Here is a 14,785-nt window from a genome sequence, read left to right on the forward strand (position 1 = left end):
CAAGCACATCAGTAGAATGATTTGGAAACAAAAATTATTTCAGCCACTTGTGATTTCCTTTGAATGAAAAGGAATCTGAAGGCTAACAGCTGATCCCAGTCATCCATGCTGCTTCACATGTATGCTGTTCCAGATGAGATGCCCAAGTTTCGGTCCACACCATTGCTCAAGGAATTTCCAATGGAATGGGGCAAGACAACATGCCAAAAAAAGGTGAAAACTGGATGGGGAGAGCAGAGGGTACTCAGAATGGGGTGGGGGGGAGAGGGCATGATCATGGAGGAGTAGAAACCAAGTGGTGCAGTTTAATGCGAAATGAAAATTTGATTAATGCATCTGAGCCTGAAGTTGGGACAAGATTTTTTGCTCCACTTTCCAGTCCTCTAATCAGAGACAACTAAGACTACTGATGAGATGCAAAAACCTAAACTGGAGGAATATAAAGGGTTTCATAAAAACTTAATGAGCTTACAGGTTATTCTCTTTAGAAGGTGGAGATGTGTTTCTATCAAATTGGATTTTGCTGACTGACCTCCAAGATGAATTAACTGCTAGCCTAGAAAAGGAAAATGATATATCTGATCATCCCTTTTCCACTTTTCTTCCAGAAAATTCTCCGAATGCAGTAAATGAAGGTTTCTCAACACTAAGGACAAGTTTATGGGAAAGGTCCATGACAACTACATTTACTCAATTGCACTTAGCTAGAGCGAGAGTCTCTAGAATCTGCTGCTGGGGCAGACCAAACATAAAAAGTATATCCAAGTTTTCAATTCAATAAGTATTTAGCATAAAATATAATTAAAATATTATTTTTTTACTTTTTTTATTACAGCTTTTCTATAGAAGTGTCATGTCCTCTGGGCTCACTCCTCAAGTCCATACCAGCACTAGGAAATTGCCACTCCCAGAGGAGCAGTTGTTAAACTCTCAAGGTTTATGGGTAACCCTATGAATTCCCGGCTTCCTAAAACTAGTTCATGAGCTTACACAAGTGTTTTACCTCAATGATGATTAGATACAGTTCTTTAGCAAAGGGATTTAATGGGAAACACAACTGGTACACAACATTCCTTCCCAAATAGAAATAATACTTTTCTCTTGCCCACACAAAGTCCCTAAGTAGAACAGGGCCAAACTTAAAGAACCATGGTAGTGAGCCACATGTGTGGCCAAGGAGATCCTCAATTGCTCCTGTCCTGGAATTTTTCTGCCTTTGAATAGTCCTGATAACATTCTCTTAGGTATTATAATAATAATAATAACAATAACAACAATTATATCATGCCTTCTATGGGTCAAGCATTATGTTATGTACTTTACAATTATCTTATATATATATATATATATATATATATATATATATATATATATATGTATATATACTTACAACAACCCTGAAAGGTAGGCACTATTATTCTTCCCACTTTGCAAATAAGGAAACTGAGACAAAGTTTAAATACCTTGCCCAGGTAACAGAGTTAATAAATATCTATGGCTAGATTTGAATTCATGTTTTCCTAACTTCAAGGCCAGAGTTCTATCACTTAGCTCTTTGTGGGATAGGTTATCCAGTGCTGGACCAGATTACTTCTGCTACTTCAGGTGTCAGAGAAGGGGAAAATACTAGATGTCATCTAGCTGGGAGGGCCTGGACTAGGCTGCTGTTGCTTAACTATAAAACTGAAATCTATTCAGACATCATAATAACCACAAGATCAATACCAGGGCATATTTACCTCAAGGCTGTTACTCAGTAACCTCCTGATTTTTTTTGCCTACTGATACCATGGCCAGTGGACACTTGTACTAACTCTTGTTATAGACAGGCTCTATGGATCTCCAAAATTCATCAGGTGATACAAACTCACTTGAAAATGTCTGTTTGCCTAATATCAGGAAAGAATTTATTCAAAAGAAACAGAGGTACTATGTACTCATAGTGCCAGGTGAAAGAATTTGGCCAGGTGACTCCTTTATCCCGAAATTCTAGTCAGTCCTCCTACTTAAAGCTTAGGAGATAGGGGAAAGGTGGCAGGGAGGAGAGGTCTTTTTTTTTCTGTATACACACTCAGCTTTAGTTTAGAACCTGTTAATTCAGCAATTCTTTATGCTCCAAAGTCAATTAGAAGACTTTTTGAATACTAACTAACACAATACTAACTAACTAACACAATACTAACCATTTAATTGCTCATTATCAGAAGTTTCCATATTGTAGAATGAAAGCAAGCAGAGAATAATACATGCTCTTGGACCTGGGCCCTTATTAACCAGTTTTCCTCATTATTTTAAGATGGTTTAGTTTGTTTGTTTGTTTTTTAGTTTTCTTTTTGCAAGGTAATGGGGTTAAGTGGCTTGCCCAAGGCCACACAGCCAAGTAATTAATAAGTGTCTGAGTCCGAATTTGAACTCAGGTCCTGACTCCAGAGCCACTGTTCTATCCACTGTGCCTAGCTGACCCCATGGGTTTGTTGCTTTAAAAAAAACTGATTTTAAAAAAAAGGAGGGTTAAAAGAATGTAAAATTTCATCTACATAATCTCTGTAGCAATCATCTAGGTATTCACCCAGAAGAGAATAATTAAGATGGAAAATTTCTTATTTCCCCTTATCAGATTGTCTTTAAGGATAATGTACACAGCAATGGTAGGCAAAGGGAGAAAGGGGGAAGAAACTATTGCCTCAGTACAATCTCAATGAAATTTAAGAGAGATGCCCTACTCTCCTCAATGATGACCAATCTCTTATCATGATAATCAACTCTCAGGAGTTTTTAGTATTTGATCATCTGGTTCCTTTTTTCATGACTGACATGTATTTGAGAGAATTATGTTATCTTCTTTCCAATCTTCCTCTCAGGTTGCTGGGTGAATGTCTACCTCTCCCATGTCTTCTGCTTCAAGTAAAAGAATTCTAGAATTTGACTTTTTGGCTAAAAAAGAGGGATTAGCTAAGGGTAATATGATCCTAGAATCTAGGCTTCTATCCAAAAAAGGGAAAATTTCTTGTCTAGTGCTGACCTGAATCTACCTTCTTGAGTTTCCCAAGGACAAATGTTTGTAGAGCAAATCTTCTATTGAGAGAAGAATTTTGTAAAGCAGTGCATTTTTTTTGAAATGTAATACTGTTGTTTTTAATGAACATCCGATTTGACTTAAGACATTTTGCCATATCCTCGGGATCCCCCATGCATGTTTCATGTAGCACATAATCACAACTTTAAATAAAAAGTTTATTTTATATATTCTTCCCAGACTTGCAACTGTTAAAAAAATTTAAACCTATCTGATAATATTTACACTTATACATTAGCTATACAGAACTTAGAGATTAAAAGGCTTTTCCTCTGAATTAGAACAATACAAAATATGTATTTTTCATTAAGGAAATCACTATTTACATCACCTTTTAAAAACCAATTTTAGGGGGTGGCTAGGTGGTGCAGTGGATAGAGCACCGGCCCTGGAGTCAGGAGGTCCTGAGTTCAAATCCAGCCTCAGAGCAAGCCACTTAACCCCATTTGCCTTGCAAAAAGAAAATCTTAAAACAAAAAAACAATTTTAACAACATGAGTAACAAGTCAATATATGTACACACTCTCTCTCTGCATGTATATATATACATATATACATACACATACATATACACACACAAGAGACACACACACATATATACATGTGTGTATATATATGAGCCATACACACACACACATATGAAAAAGTTTACACTTCTGTAAGATGCAGCAGAAAATAAACAGGTAAAGTTAACTTACTGATGTCAGTGAGAGCTGTAGTACCCTTCCACAAATGAATCTTAATTAAGGGAAATTGTATATCTAAAACTGATTTCTAAAAAGTGTCTATGTATATAACCTTGTATAAAACAATGTGAATGTACCAATGAATTTTCTTTCTTTAAAATATCAAGTGGGAACTTCCTGTAGTGAATTAGTGATATATTTCTTGAAGTTGTACTATACACTGCATATTAATATATCTTTGTTACCAAAAAATAAGTAATTCTGGTTTCCTATTGTTTTTTCAAGGGCTAAATCGCTCTTCCCATAAAACACATTTTTTTGCTTAGGGGAAGGGAGATTTTAATTGAACTCATATTTTAACAGTTTCTAGCCCTTTTGAAACTGTCATCTCAAAACATACCTCCTCCTTAAGTATTCGCTGTTATCTAGCAATTGTATTCACTGTCACTACATCTCATCTAAGTTGGTACGATAGTAAAAAACGTTTGTTTTTAGAAATGCAATGTATAAGCATATGGAAGCATATGCTTGATGAGAAAGAGGCCTGTTCTTGGACTGTGAGAGCTCTAGTGCCCTTTCAAGGCAATGCATTTCTTGATGATAGAGAAGGTTCTATTGCTGTGAGGAGCAATAGCAAGATCTATAACTCATGATGTAGAGAAGTATGAGACCTGGACTTTGCAATCCATAAACACTGTGAATTACTGAGACAGTTGTGGATCAGGTTATATATCTAACAGCCCTGAGTGTACTTCCATTTCAGGGGTGCCCAAGCCCTTATAGTAGGACCAGACTAAATGAGTATATTCATTGAAAGAAGACTCATGAATCCCCAATCAGTTTGGCACAAATATGGGAGTCTTTAGGACTCTGATGGAAAGTAGGACTCAGTAAAAAAGAGAGGATAGTTTTATTTACTGTTTATGAGCTCTTTTGAGTCCTTTTACATGTTTATTACTTTCTGTAAGGTAGAATAAAGGCAGTCTAATATTCAATAAATGCATTATTTTCTGGAGTGATTGCAGTGAATATGGTGAGAACATGTTGTCCACTGATGTGGAGATCTAGACACATGCTATATTTGCACATTTTCTCAGTGTAAACTGCCAGTGGAAGCAAGAGTCAAAGAAAGAGTGAATGACTTGGGGTCTAAGCAAGTTCAGTTGGTTTTAAGGTATATGGCCCAGAATCTCTAAGTTCTGAATTTATATGCCCTATATTTTTCCCATTCTTTGGGCAACCTCAAAGATTTCTAGCTTTACTAGATAAAGGTTGACTATTATGGACTAGTATCAAATATTTTCAAATGGGTAGGTTACATACAAATTATGGCATATAAATACATTTCTCACTGAGTGATCTCATCACCTTACACAGTTCAATTTTCATCTGAATTCAGGTAATCTAGGTTAAATATCCAATCCTGGTCCCTCTCCTGAGCTATAGACCTGCATCACAAACTGGATGTCCCATCGGTCTCTCAAACTTAACACATGGAAAACAGGAATTATCTTTCTCCCTGAATCTGCTTACATTAGGATCAGCATCCTAATGTCCTCAACCCTTCTGTACATTAAGCTAGTTTTTCCTTAAAAGATATTAAAACTGTCCTTATGATAGGAATGGCTCAGGGAACTAAAAGCAAAAGTGTTGAATGACTTTCTGGTTATATGAGCACAAAATAAGCATGAGGAATTCAATTCTCTCACAGTCATTTGGCTGGTAGACCAAGATGGACAACTCATGGGCAAGACGAACTTTGCTCAGCTAAATTAATTCATAGAGAACTCATAGTATATCCTTATTGAACAACTTTCCCTTGATATGGCCAATTCTTTTTGTTTACTGTTGAATGGCTTATAAAGTGTCTCATTTAATTATCTTATTAAACTTAAACTACCTGAGTTAGGTCTAGCCCAAGAATACTTCCCTCCTTCCAAATTTTCCTATTACTGTCAAGGCAGCACAATCTTTCAAGTAACTCAGGTTCATAACTTCACTGTTGTCCTGGTCTCTATACTCTCAATTCACATGTCCAATTTGCTGCTAAATCTTGAAATTTCTAGTTTAATAATATTTTCCTTTCATAATCTGCATCCCTTTCTTTCCATTTACATAGCTACACCTCTACTTCAGTTCTTTATTATCTCTCACTTGGTTTATTACAGTAGGCCTCTAACTGCTCTATGGGCTATAAAGCCTTTCCCAGTCCAATCTATCTTGCACTTAGCTGACAGTGATTTTCATAAAGTATAGGCCTAAGTATGACATTCCCTTGTTCAATGAATTTCAGTGGCTCCCTATTTGCTTCAGAATCAAATATAAACTATTCTATTTAGCAATAAAGGATATTCATAACCTGTTACCTTCATATACTCCCAGTCTCTTATTCCCCTCTATATACTCTATGATCCAGCTTCACTGGTCTGGTACAAGACACAAATAATACTTCATTCCCCCTTGCCTCAAATACTCTACCTTTTCTACTATACCTCTTAGTTTCCCTTGAAAATTCTGCTTAAAAAAATTTGGGGGATGTGGCTAGGTGGTGCAGTGAATAGAGCACAAGGCCCTGGAGTCTGGCCTCAGACACTTAATAATTACCTAGCTGTGTGGCCTTGGACAAAGCCACTTAACACCATTGCCTTGCAAAAATCTTTTTTTGCTTAAATCCTTTTCTGTAAGAGATCTTTAGCAGTCCCCCAACATTGTTGGTGCCTTTCCCTCTCATATTACTCATACATATCATGTGCTTCCTAACTCTGGTCTTTCCTCCCTTTCTCTCCTTCCTTCTCTCCTTCCCTCCTCTCGCTCTTTCCATATTGGATAGCATACACCTGAGGGTGCTCTGCCCAAAGGAATATGTTTTGATAGCTGAAACCTAACAAGATATCTTGAGGCTTATGGGTTAAATTTCTTTCTTAAGGGGCAAACCTTAAATCCCAATGGCCAACATAGGTCTTAGCTAGGATGATTGTTTGGGCCTATATTTCCAAATCCCTCCCACCCCCCCACCCCCCATCCACACAAGGCTCTGAATAAGTGTAAATAGTAATTGTTTCTGCTTTGGCCAGAAACTCTAAGGGTCTTCTCCTCCCTGCCCCCCGCATTGATTTTGTTTTTACTAGGTAAAAGAGGCCATTCTTTGCTTCATTCCTTACAAAGAATGGGCATTCCCTCAGTCAAACTTAGACCTAGGAAAGTCCTTAACTTAAAAGTGTCAAGATATCCCACTGAATTTCTAGTTTCATCCTAATCTACAACTGGCCAAGCAAACTGCCCAAATCTCTTAGAACCAGAGGCCAAAGTAGAAAGAATAGGAATCAACCAATCAATTCCTAAGAGAAACTCTAAAATGAAAAATCTTAGGAACATTATAGGCCAAAGGAAAAAACAGAAGAAAATATAAAATACCTCATCAGCAAAACCACTGACCTCAAGAATAGATTGAGGAGGGGAAACCTGAGAATTATTGGACTTCCTGAAAACAATGAAGAGAAAAAAAAAAGCCTGGACTTAATATTACAGGATCTAGTGATGGAAAATTGCCCTTATATCATGGAACCACAGGGCAAAGTAGTTATTGAAAGAATACATTGCTCCCCTCCAGAAAGAGATCCTAAAATGAAAACACCAAGGAATGTTATGGCTAAATTCTAGAACTATCAGATAAAAGAGAAAATCCTGCAAGCAGCCAGAAGGAAACAATTTAAATACCAAGGAGCCACAGTAAGGATTACACAGGACCTGGCTGCATTAACATTAAGGGACTGAAGGCCCTGGGATGAGATATTCCAAAGAGTAAGGGAATTTGGAATGCAGGCAAGAATCCACTATCCCACAAAGCTGAGCCTTCTTTTTCAGGGGGAAAGATGGACATTTAATGAAATAGAAGAATTCCAAAAATTACTGATGAAAAGACCAGAGCTAAATAGAAAATTTAGACATCAAACAGGAGGTTCAAGAGACACATGAAAAGATAAAAAAAGGGGGAGGTAAAGAAAAAAAAAACTGCTATCCAATAAGTTGAAACTGGCTATATCCCAGCACGGAGGAAAAGATTCTCATAACTCTTGAGAATTGTAACTCTAACAGAGAGAATATACTTAGCCAGAAGTGATGGACATTCATGACCTATCCATGAGACTGCTATATAAAGAGATGTAACTGGCTTTAACCCCACTTGGGAGAAAGACTCTAATAACTCTCAAGAATTTTAACTCTATTAGATAGAATGTACTTAACTAGAAGTGATGTATACTCAGAATTTTTTATGACTCAGAATGATTTTAAAAACACTACCTCCTTAAAAAGGGGGACAGGAAAGAGACGGGAGGAGGGGATTGAATGGGGTAAATCTCATTACATTAAGAGGTACAAAATACCTATGGTAATAACAGGGAAGAAGGGAGAAGATGAGAAACACCTGAATCTTCTTCTCATCAGACTTGGCTTAAAGTCAATTTACACACATACTCAGTTAACTTAAAAAACATCTAACCTTTCAAGTACTAAAAGGGGAAAAGGGGAGGGGGGATGGAGAAAGGGAAGGGGAGGGAAAAAAGGGGGAACTAACAAAAGGAAGGGAAGGGGAAAGGAAAAAGGGGAAGGGGAAAGAAAGGAGAGGGGTGTATATAGGAGGGCAAACACACTGAAGGGGGTGGTATTCAGAAACAAAATACTGGGGAATACAGATAAGGGGGAAGAGGAAAATACAAACAGAGGGAAGATAGTATGGAGGGCAATAAAGAATTAGTAATCATAACTCTGAATGTGAATGGAATGAACTCTCCCTTAAAACATAAGTGAATAACAGAGTAGATTAAAAACCAGAATCCTACAATATGCTTCTTACAAGAAATTCATTTGAAACAGAGAGATGCATATAGAGTAAAGGTAAAAGAGTAGAGCAAAATATATTTTGCTTCAGCAGAAGTGAAAAAAGCAAGGGTAGCAATCTTTATTTCAGATAAAGCAGCTGCAAAAATAGATAGCATTAAAAGAGGTAAGGAAGGAAACTTTATCCTCCTAAAAGGTACCATAGACAATAAAGTGATTTCAATACTGAATATATATACATTCAATGGGATAGCATCCAAATTCTTAGAGGAAAAGCTGAAAGGAATATAGGAAGATATAGACAGCAAAACTCTACTAGTGGGAGACCTCAACCTCCTGCTCTCAGTTCTAGATAAATCAAATCATAAAATAAACAAGAAAGAAGTTAAGAAGGTAAATAGATTGTTAGAAAAATTAGATATGGAAGATTTATGGAATAAATTGAATGGGGATAGAAAGGAATATACCTTTTTCTCTGCAGTACATGGTACTTATAGAAAAATTGACCATGCACTAGGACATAAAAACCTAATGATCAGCTACAGAAAGGCAGAAATAGTTAATACATCTTTCTCAAATCACAATGCAATAAAAGTCATATGCAATACTGGGAGAAGGAGACATAGACCCAGAACCAACTGGAAACTGAATAACCTCATTTTAAAGTATGAGTAGACCAAAAAACAAAGTATAGAAAGAATTAATCATTTTATCTTAGATAATGACAATAATGAAACAACATACCAAAACCTATGGGATTCACTCAAAGTGGCTGTCAGGGGATATATTATATCTTTAAATATGTACATGAATAAATTAGAGAAAGAGGAAATCAATGAACTAAATATGCAACTAAAAAAATTAGAGAAAGAACAAATTAAAAACCACCAATTAAATACGAAATTAGAAATTCTAAAAATTAAAGGAGAAATTAATAAAAGCAAAAGCAAAAAACTATTGAATTAATAAATAAAACCAAAGTTTGGTTTTATGAAAAAAACAATAAAATTGACCTCTGGTCAATATAATTTAAAAAAAAGAAAGAAGAAAACCAAATTGCTAGTATCATAAATGAAAAAGGTGAACTCACCATTATCACCACTACTATTCAATATTGTATTAGAAATGTTAGCTTCAACAATTAGAGAAGAAAAAGAAATTGAAGGAATTAGAATTGGGAAAGAAGAGACAAAACTCTCACTCTTTACAGATGACATGATAGTATACCTAGAAAATCCCAAGAAATCACCCAAAAAACTACTGGAAAGAATTAGCAATTTTAGCAAAGTTGCAGGATATAAAATAAGCCCTCATAAATCCTCAACTTTTCTATATATGTATAGCAAGATACAGCAGGAAGAGCTAGAAAGAGAAATCCCATTCAAAGTAACCTCAGACAATACAAAATACCTAGGAGTCTATTTGCCAAGACAGATTCAGAAACTTTTTGAAAACAATTATAAAACACTTCTCACACAAATTAAATCATATTTAAATAATTAGACAGATATCAACTGCTCATGGATAGGTAGACCTAATATAATAAAAATGACAATTCTACCAAAAATGCTCTACCAATCAAAATTAAAAAAAAATTACTTTAATGAGTTAGAAAAAGTTGTAAGTAAATTCATATGAAGAAATAAAAGATCAAGAATTTCCAAGAATTTAATGAAAAAAAGTGCAAAAGAAGGGGGCTTAGCCCTAGCTCACTAAAATTATATTATAAAGCATCAGTCATCAAAACTATTTGGTATTGGCTAAGAAATAGAGTGATGGACCAGTGCAATAGACTAGGTGCAATAGCAGGAAACTATTATAGTAATTTGTTGTTTGATAAACCTAAAGAGTCCAGCTATTAGGATAAAAACTCTCTCTTTGATAAAAACTGCTGGGAAAATTGGAAGTTAGTATGAAAGAAACTTAGATTAGACCAACACCTCATACCCTATACCAAGAGAAGATCAAGATTAATACAGGATCTATACATAAAAACCCTATTATAAGCAAACTAGAAGATCAAGAAGTAGTTTACCTGTCAGATCTATGGAAAGGGAAGCAGTTTATGACTAAGGAAGAGATAGAGAACATCATTAAAAACAAACTAGATGATTTTGATCACATTAAATTAAAAAGCCTTTGCACAGACAAAACCACTGTAACCAAGATCAAAAGAAATGTAGTAAACTGGGAAACAATCATTACAACTAATGTTTCTGACAAAAGACTCATTTCTAAATATACAGAATTGAATCAAATTTTTTTTTATAAAAAGCCATTCCCCAATTGACAAATGGTCAAAGGATATACAAGGGCAATTTATAGATGAGATCAAAGCAATTCATAGTCATATGAAAAATTGCTCTAAATCATTACCTATTAGAGAAATGCAAATTAAAGCTTCTCTGAGGTACCACCTCACACCTCTCAGACTGACCAATATAACCAGAAAGGATAATGATCATTGTTGGAAGGGTTGTGGGAGATCTTGGACATTATTACATTGTTAGTGGAGCTGTGAACTCATCCAACCATTCTGGAGAGAAATTTGGAGCTACACCCTAAGGGCAACAAAAATGTGCATACCCTTTGATCCAGCAAAACCACTACTGGGTCTATACCCTGAGGAGATGATGAAAAAGGGCAAAAACATCACTTGTACAAAATATTCATAGCAGTCCTGTTTGTGGTGGCAAAGAATTGGGAATCAAGTGAATGTCCTTCAATTGGGTAATGGCTTAGCAAACTGTGGTATATGTATGTCGTGGAATACTATTGTTCTATTAGAAACCAGGAGGGATGGGAATTCAGGGAAGCCTGGAAGGATTTGCATGAACTGATGCTGAGTGAGATGAGCAGAACCAGAAAAACACTGTACACCCTAAGAGCAACATGGGGGTGATGATCAACCTTGATGGACTTGCTCATTCCATCAGTGTAACAATTTGGGGTCCTCTGCAATGGAGAATACCATCTGTATCCAGAGAAAGAACTGGAGTTTGAACAAAGACCAAGGACTATTACCTTTAATTTAGAAAAACAACCTGATATCTTATTGTCTGATCTTGCTATCTTTTATACTTTATATTTCTTCCTTGAGGATATCTCATTACATTCAATTTGGATTAATGTATACCATGGAAACAGTGTAAAGACTGGTAAATTGCCTTCTGCCGGGATGGGGGAAGGAAATAAGATTAGGAGGGAAAATTGTACAACTCAAATAAAATCTTTAAAAATGCTTTCCTATACTCTTAATAAACTCTATCAAAAGGAAAAAATAAACAAATCCTCTAAAAATAAATATGGGAAAGGAGACATGTATTTTTTTGGAACTACAATGTTAAATGTGAACTATACAAATAAAAAAGCTAGCTATAGTTAGGGAAGATTCATGGTTTAAAAGTAGTACTTTTTTTCCTCTTCTTTTTTGTATATGGAAATGTTTGTATCAGTTAAATTCATAACAATAAAAAGAAATTTTTTAGAAATATTAAAGCAGATGCTCAAGTCTTTAGCGTTTTGGGGAAGTATTTGATAGGGGGTGTGTGTGTGTGTGTGTGTGTGTGTGTGTGTGTGTAGGGGGAAGTGTGTTAGTATGTATATGAGAAAGGGAGACGGAGCAAGGAAAAAAGACAAATACAGATTTTCATTAGTAAACTTATCTCTTTGGGAGCTTCTTGGTTGATATAAAAATAACTTCCCATAATTCAATTATATTTATAAACTTTTTTTAATGTGTTTAGTTAGAGGTCTAGAAACTGAGCGGGAAAAGGACAAAGAAAGAGACAGAACTATATCTGAAAGTAGTATGTTCTTATCACATAACTCTCATATAAGTCTTCCTACAGATTGGATTCCCAAAATTCCTGAACCAAATGCCCTTCCTCTTCTTAGGGATGTACAAATATGGCTTCTGGGAGGTTGAACAGCTAACAGAAGTGACTTGCCCAGGGTCACACAAAGTGTCTGAGGCTAGATTTGAATACTTCTGTTTGCCTCAATTCCTCATCTGTAAAATGAACTAGAGAATAGAGAAAGAAATGACTACTCCAGTATCCTAGCCAAGAAAACCATAAATAAGTCAGGTTGTGACTCATGACTAAACAGCAACAAAAATCAGTAGCTGAGTCATTATGCCCCTCACTGTTCTTGTTAGGTATTTTAATATTGACACTTTCTAACTTCAGGATTTTCTATTATATTTCCCAATACTTTCAATATAGTATGTTCAAAGGATCTGCTAATTCTGTGTTCATCTGTGAAACTGGTTAAGTCAGTTAAGCTTTTGGTCTTTAGTTTGCATATCTATAAAATGAAATCCATAAATGATTGCAATAGCTAATCTCTAAGGAACTGTTCAATTCTAAGGGAAATTAATCTGTTAGAATGAGTGAATAGACTGGAAGAAAAACAGAAATATAAACAGGGAGACTGATTTCAAGTCTATTTAAATAATCTAAGCATAAAGTGATAGGAACCTGAATAGGGGTGATGGTGGCAATAAGCATGGGCAGGAAGGAAAAAATACCAAAGACATTTGGAAAGTTTCTACTTGAACTTGTTTGGAGTTTGGTGACTATTTGAATATGAAAGTGAGATCAAAGATGGTTTCTAGCCTAGTAGACTAAATGAATGATGCTACTAGAATTACAACCTTCTTAGTTTAGGTCAAAAACACCTTGAGTCAATATGTAATTGGAGTCAATGTAAAAGGATATGTGTGTGTCACTTGTTTATTTTGCTCATGTAAGTTGCCCACATGAGTCTATCTAGATGCCTCTAAAGTCTTCTCCCCCCACCCTTCTCCAAGGGAGACTTTGGTTCTTGCCAGGAGAGGGAATCAAAAGGTTGAAACCAGAGACTCTCTCCTCAGAGAGAGCTTGCCAGTTTAGACCCCACATGATATATCTAAGGCTTGACTCCATTCCCAACAAATGCTAGTTCCACAATGAACACATGTAGAAAATAAAATCATTTTTCCAAATGAACAGCGAAACATAAATCTGAAAAAGTATGCCTAGGAGATTATGTAACAGACAAAACAAAGAGAAATGAATACTATCATGGAGAATGAGATAACTCAGCTTAGCCAACAGAGAGATCTCACCCATAGAGAAATTTCCCACAATTTTTACAGTAACAAGCTGGGAACAGTGACACAATTGACACTCCTTTATTTCTTGACTTCTTCCTCAAAATCTCTCTCTCTCTCTCTCTCTCTCTCTCTCTCTCTCTCTCTCTCTTTAAGTACATGAATCTGGAATAACATGACTTCTCTCTTAAAGCTGGAAGTCAAAAGACTAGGATTTCTTTTTTCTTTCACCAGCTCCATCCCTTACACAAACTTGTAGTACTGAAAAATTACTCCATCAATAAGGAAAAGCTTAAGCAAATGGCCCTTTAAGCCAAGAGTTAGACTAAGTTTCACAAGAGCAATTCCACAATAGATAAATATAGATAATTCCACAATAGATAAAAAGATACAGTTCTCAAAAAGAACTGCAAACTATTAACAACCACATGAAAAACTGATTTAAATTATAAAATAAAGAAAAATGAAAATTAAAACAGCGCTTGGGTTTCACCTCAAACCAAACAAAATGGAAAATACTACAAAAGATGGAAACAAGAAATGTTAAAGGGAGACTAGTTGTAAAAAAAAATACACCTTCTCTCAAAGCTCCCCCTATTAAGCATATACCCCAAGGAAGACAAAGACAGAAGGCTAAGTCCCATATGTTTTCATTGCAGGACTTACTGCTCATAGAACTTCAGGAAGACTTATATGAACTGATGCAGAGCAAAGCAAGCAGAACACTGAAAATATGAAGAACATGATGAATACAATAATATAAATGGAAAGCTCAATGAATTAAATTATAAAGACCAAGATCAGCCCTGGAAGAGTTGAGAAACTGTACCTACTTCCCATCAATGGAGAGACAGGGTACTAAGGGTGATATTTTATAGAGAGAAAGAGAATGGGGGCAGTTAGGTGGTGCAGTGGATAAAGCACTGGCCCTGGAGTCAGGAGGACCTGGGTTCAAATCCAGTCTCAGATACATTTATATAATAGTTCAACATTTGCCAAGTGTTCTATGTTATCAGATGTTGAGGACCACAGGTGAGTGGGTCTCTGACCATGATGGTTAAATAAACCCTCTGAGTGGAAGGAGTCTGC

The 14,785-nt window shown here is 35.8% G+C and overlaps 1 long non-coding RNA gene across 2 annotated transcripts in view; it reads right to left on the reverse strand.

Annotated features, from left to right (window-relative positions):
* Positions 1–14,785, reverse strand: part of LOC141514496 (uncharacterized) — a 96,694-nt gene that overhangs the window by 48,283 nt on the left and 33,626 nt on the right. The gene's annotated exons all lie outside the window — the stretch shown is intronic.

The sequence above is a fragment of the Macrotis lagotis genome, chromosome 2 (assembly GCF_037893015.1).
Source record: "Macrotis lagotis isolate mMagLag1 chromosome 2, bilby.v1.9.chrom.fasta, whole genome shotgun sequence".
In the NCBI taxonomy this organism is placed as follows: Eukaryota; Metazoa; Chordata; class Mammalia; order Peramelemorphia; family Peramelidae; genus Macrotis; species Macrotis lagotis.